A 5,702-nucleotide genomic window follows, 5' to 3' on the forward strand; every position below is an offset into this window, starting at 1 on the left:
CCATTCCTCCAGGATAAGTAGGAACAACCTCTGGTTTCCTTGATAAGGAGGGTTATCTGGCGAGGGACCTCATCCATGAGGTCCACTAGGATATTCAAGGCCCCCTGCAATTTCACCAGATGTCGAGGTGGTCCATAATACAGGGCCTTACTTTTAGGCCTTATACCAGGCATGTCAACATTGTGAACCTCTCATTCTGTTGTTGTAGAAACCAGAGCAAATGGATTTCCCAACGGTGACTATCATTTGCTAAAGGACCCTATTTTTTCCTACATATGACACAAGACTGTGACAAGGTAATATTGTAAGAAAGAAGCAATCATTTGGTATCTTGGGCAATAAGACATTTTATTTCCTTTCCTTAAATGTGTATGTCGTTTCTCCTTCGATCTAGTCCCCAGTCATTAAGAGGGGAGACAGAGAAGTTTATGTTTCCCAATTTGGATACCTTCTCGAAAGCAGAAGGATGTGTCATTTTCTTTTGTACTATACAGCCACTGCTTCATGACCTCCCCGCCCCAACCCACTGTTGAAAAACAGGTGTCTTTTCCTACATATTTCATGGCACATTTGTATTTATATTTTTGGCAACATTATAAAGCCTTGGAAGCTCCGTGCATGCCCTCTACTTTGCAAAGGTAATTATCAGAAGGATAAGAACAAAGAGGGCTATTGTCTGTCTTCTCCATCCCATCCTCTGTCCCTTAGATTATGCAGCACTCATCCATACAATACAGCCGCTTTGGGGCGCCTGGGTGGCTCAGTTGGTTAAGCGACTGCCTTCGGCTCAGGTCATGATCCTGGAGTCCCGGGATCGAGTCCCGCATCGGGCTCCCTGCCGAGCAGGGAGTCTGCTTCTCCCTCTGACCCTCCCCACTCTCATGTGCTCTCTCTCATTCTCTCTCTCTCAAATAAATAAATAAAATCTTAAAAAAAAAAAAATTAGGTAGACTGTGTATAGCATTATAAAAAACAGATCTTTTAAAAATCCAAAGGTTTAACCGATAGACACCTAAAACAGTGCCTGGCATACAGTAAGCTCTTATTCTAACATTTGTTAATAAGGTGAATGTCTACAGTAGGTATGATTAAAATGAACCAGCACAGAGTTCAAAAAGATGAACACACCTACATGAAAAACCTACAGGGCCTACTTGCTGACTCTCAAGGTCAATTCTTAAATTGGACTATGTACCAGGGTTTTTCAAAGTGAAGATCCTGGGTCACCTCCATCAGAACCACTTAAGATGGTCCTGTCCCAGTTTGTCTAAGGCCAAGAATCAGCATTTTGGAGAGTACCCTTGCTGATGCTTCAGTCCACTGCAGTTTGAGAATCACTGGGCTACATAATTAAATAGGTGCATTTTATTTTTTTTAGTTTTAAAGATTTTTTATTTATTCATTTGTCAGAGAGAGAGAGAGAGAGAGAGAGCACAGCAGAGGGAGAAGCAGGCTCCCTGCTGAGCATGGAGCCCTATGAGGGACTCGATCCCAGAACCCTGGGATCATGACCTGAGCCAAAGGCAGACGCTTAACCGACTGAGCCACCCAGGTGTCCCTAAATAGGTGCATTTTAGAGAAAAGGAAGGCCCTATAGGTTTTTTTTCTGTTTGTGTTCCTTGAATATTCATATGTTGAAATCCTGCCCCACAAAGTGATGGTATTAGGAGGTGGGGTCTTTGGGAGGTGATTAGGCCCTAAAGGTGGTGTCCTCATGAGTGTAATTAGTGCCCTTATAAGAGGCCCCAGAGCAAACGCTTGTCCCTTCTGCCATGGGAGATTCTAGTCAGAACACAGCCATAAGTGAGGAAGTGGGCTTTCATCAGTCAGTGAATCTGCTGGCACCATAATCTTGGCTTTCCAAGCCCCCAGAACTGTGAGAAACAAATGTTTATTTATAATGCACCCAGTGTATGAATTTTTGTTACAGCAGTAACAAGAAGGTAAGAGACTCCTCTTCTGACCAGCATAGGCCCACTGAGTCACAGTTTCGCTCTCAGTGTGAATACAGGTGTTTTCGGATTCTTCCATCACCTACCAGACTTTTCTCACCAACACACGTACGTGAATTTCATGATGAAAAGAGATGTGCCTTTGAATTGTGCTTTATGGTGTTTTGTTTTCCTTAATTCCTAGAATGTATTTTATTCATTTTTTAAAGTTATTTACTTAAATCTAAGGCAAGCTAAACTGGAAATACCTGGATCTCCATGCTCTTAACTCCTTTTCTGATAGGCTTCAAAATTACTCTGTCCTTGGTCTCAGATATGGTCCCAGTGATCCCTAGCCCCAGTCACACTGAGATGACTGCATGGTGGCCCCCATGCCAACTCCTCCACCATCTTGGATTTGATGTTCGCCTCTCTACTCTGTGCAGTTAGACAGGCTTTGAAGTTTGTGAAGAACACTTTCTGCTTGAAGACCCTGAACTAGTGGTAGTTCAGCTCCTCTCAATTTTGGGATAACCTAGACTCCTTTGTGGTAGGGCTGAGACTGTTGTTTGCATGGGGGAGGAGTTGTGTCCTCAGCCTCCTGGGCAGCTGGGGCTTTTTCCTTTTCTTCACCCCTATGTTAGGGAGTTAAGGAGCAGAAGGAGGATGATATTAGGGTTGTCTGTCTTTCCCAGTCCTATGGTGTTGGAATGGACTTCTGGTGGAATTCTGGCCTTTTGCTTTCACTCCCTCTGGGCTTCAGCCTTGGGCTGGGGGGCTCTCGGGCTTCCATCTGTGTAGCCTACACAGTCCACTGTGTAGCCTTCCCTCTGCAAGACTGAGGCAAGAGGTCTGCTGTGAGGCCTTTAGCTGCTTCTGCAACAGGCTTGCTGGTCGTCTCTGCCCTGCAGTCAGCACACACGTGCTACCCACAGGGGAGGGACCAGCAGCTCTTGCTGACATGCTGCAAGTACGCTCTAGAAGCAAGCACTTCCTCCCACTATGTGAAGACCTCTGAGGCCACAGCATAAGCACCTGTCATGGACATGGGGGTTCCACTTCCCGCTGGATCCATGAAGGCTATTCCCTGCTGGTACTGTATTAATGTGCCAAGTCTGTACTCCGTTGCCTCCCTGTCCACAGGCCCTGCTGTGGTGTCTATCATGACCACTGCTGCCCCTCTGTCAGGCACTGTAGGCGCTGTGATTAGGAAAGGGTGTACTTCCATGAGCACAGTTCATAATGAGAGGAGGTGGCCCCAAACACCTCACGGACGATGGGGAGGCTCCTGATGTTGACCTGATGGTGATCCCCTTGTCCATGGGGCTCCATAACCACTGAGCTCTGCCTCAAACACAGGCACGTCCCCTGTGGCCTTCGCTGGGATGACCTAGGTACAGCTGTAAGCCTCCATGGTGGTCTTGGGGGTAAACAAGGTTTTCCTAGTGAAAAAAAAAAAAGATCTCTTGTACTTGAAGGGGACACAGCTGAAGGTTAAAAATGTGGCCAGTGGCAAGCTTCAGGTGGGGCTGTTGTTTCTCATGACTTGGATGGCTATCTTTACAAACTTCAAGGGAAGCTGCCTGGTTGGCTCCAAGGTCTTAGTAGGCCCGAGGCCTCTTCCCTGGGTGTCGTCCACACCTGACATGCTTCTCCTAGCATGCGGCTGGCTGGGCCAGCATCACAGTTCTATCAGGGGTTGCTGGGCTGGTGGATGTGAGGCTCAAGGTCACCACCAGTACATGGTGTACATCAATCACTTTTCTCTTTTGCTGATCTGGATAAAGTCTCTCTCAAAGATCGGTGGGTACTTGAATATAGCACACTCTCCCTTGTACAGATGTCGCTGCAGTGTCCCCGCGGAGGTAATACAAATGCTCACTGCACACTAGTTTCCGCGGTGTAATATGGGAACACAGATTCGCGGCATGGCTATCTTTTACCAAGACAGCTCTCTGGGGCTCCTCCACACCTCCCTCACCACACCTCACAGGCAGGCTCACCAGCGCTCCCCGGGCCTCGGTGACAGGTGGCTGAGCCTGGTCTGCCCTCCGGAGCACTCCGAGGGGAGCAACCAGGAAGGTGCGGGGGCGCTGAGTACCCACCACTCAGCCTTTTGCAGCCTGCCGGGGACAAGCCTGACATACTCTCAGAGGGCAGGAGACGCGGGTCGCGCTAGGGAGGGGCCTCCCCCAGCCGCCCCCTGGGTTCCCACCGCTACGGCTTTTCATCCCTCAACCTGAGCCAATCGCAAACGCCCGCCAGCCTCCTGAGCCTTCCATGCGACCAACCCCGGGGCCACCTTTAACCCTCTCTTGCCCATTGTGACCTACCGACAACGTCACACCACCCTTTGTCCTCGTTCTGCAACGGCAGGCCCCTCGGGCTAGGGACTCCACCCCTCAAACTCAGAGACCCCGCCCAGGCCCGGGCGGAAGCACAGCGCGCATGCGTAGACACCGCCTCCACGGGGACTGGAAAACCTCGGCGGGAGGGGGATGGGGGGGCTTCTAATGACAAAATTAAAGATTTTACACGTGGGCCTGCATCGTTTTCCACTGGAAAATTATCAAAAGGCAGGGGATGTATTTGTTCAAAAATTACAGTCTCTCTGAGCTGGAAGGAACTTTAGAAATTATGTGTTACAATACACATTATACACAGAGTTGGAGAAACTTTTCCCATAGGTACCCAGAATCCAGGAGGCTTACCCTCTGGGTGAGATGCTTTTTGGCATAACTGCGTGCAACACAGTGTCCTTCAACTGACACCATCTCTGCATTTGCACACTTTTCTTACACATATAAGTAGCTCTTTTTGTTTCCAGATAAACACAAAACAAGTTTGATTTATCATATTAAAAAATCCAAAATATTCTTTGAAGCAAGCTGTTTTAACAGATACACAGTTGACCCTTGAACAACATGAGAGGGGTAGGGGTGGGTAGGAGCGCTGACCCCTGCCTGGTCAAAAATCTGAGTATAACTTTTGACTGCCCCAAAACTTAACTATTGAGAGCCTACTAATAACATAAACATTCTATTAACACATGTGTTATATGTTATTTGTATTATATACTGTATTCTTACAATAAAGCAAGTAGAGAAAAGAAAATGTTAAGAAAATTATAAGGAAGGACGCCTGGGTGGCTCAGTTGGTTAAGCAACTGCCTTCGGCTCGGGTCATGATCCTGAAGTCCTGGGATCGAGTCCCACATCGGGCTCCCTGCTCAGCTGGGGGTCTGCTTCTCCCTCTGACCCTCTTCCCTCTCATGCTCTCTGTCTCTCATTCTCTCTCTCAAATAAATAAATAAAATCTTTTAAAAAAAAAAAAGAAAATTATAAGGAAGAGAAAATATATTTATAAGACTGTACTGTTGCTATGGAAAAAGAATCTTCCTGTATGTGGACCTTCACAGTCCAAACCTGTGTTGTTTAAGGGTCAATTGTAGATGAAAGCTTAGTATTCGCAGCTAATGCGAGCTGTATTTGAGCTATCTAGCTATATTTGGAGTCAAATAACTTGGCTACATCAAATTTAGGAGAAACAAAAATGGAGCTGTTCTATTACTCAAAATGCCCCTTCTGCTCAGAAAGGTTTGATCTAAATCTGGAGAAGCACTGGCTATGGGATAGGCCTTAATTCTTTCAGGCCTGAGTTGATGTAATAGGGGAGAATGATACAGTGATACTGGGATAAATAAATCCTCTAAAGTCAAAGGCACCCATAGCGAAGTCACCCTGGTAATAAATGGGTTTGCAGGAATGTTTG

General features: G+C 47.0%; 1 long non-coding RNA gene across 1 annotated transcript; it reads right to left on the reverse strand.

The window, feature by feature from the left end:
* Positions 1 to 329: 329 nt before the first annotated feature.
* LOC145717794 (uncharacterized) lies at positions 330 to 4,542 on the reverse strand. The gene is made up of 2 exons (XR_014141221.1): positions 4,265 to 4,542; positions 330 to 3,373 (listed from the first exon to the last, which is right to left on the reverse strand). It is a non-coding gene; the product is annotated as an uncharacterized LOC145717794 (long non-coding RNA).
* Positions 4,543 to 5,702: the final 1,160 nt, after the last annotated feature.

The sequence above is a fragment of the Leptonychotes weddellii genome, chromosome 2 (genome assembly GCF_054177405.1).
Source record: "Leptonychotes weddellii isolate Sample4059 chromosome 2, ASM5417740v2, whole genome shotgun sequence".
In the NCBI taxonomy this organism is placed as follows: Eukaryota; Metazoa; Chordata; class Mammalia; order Carnivora; family Phocidae; genus Leptonychotes; species Leptonychotes weddellii.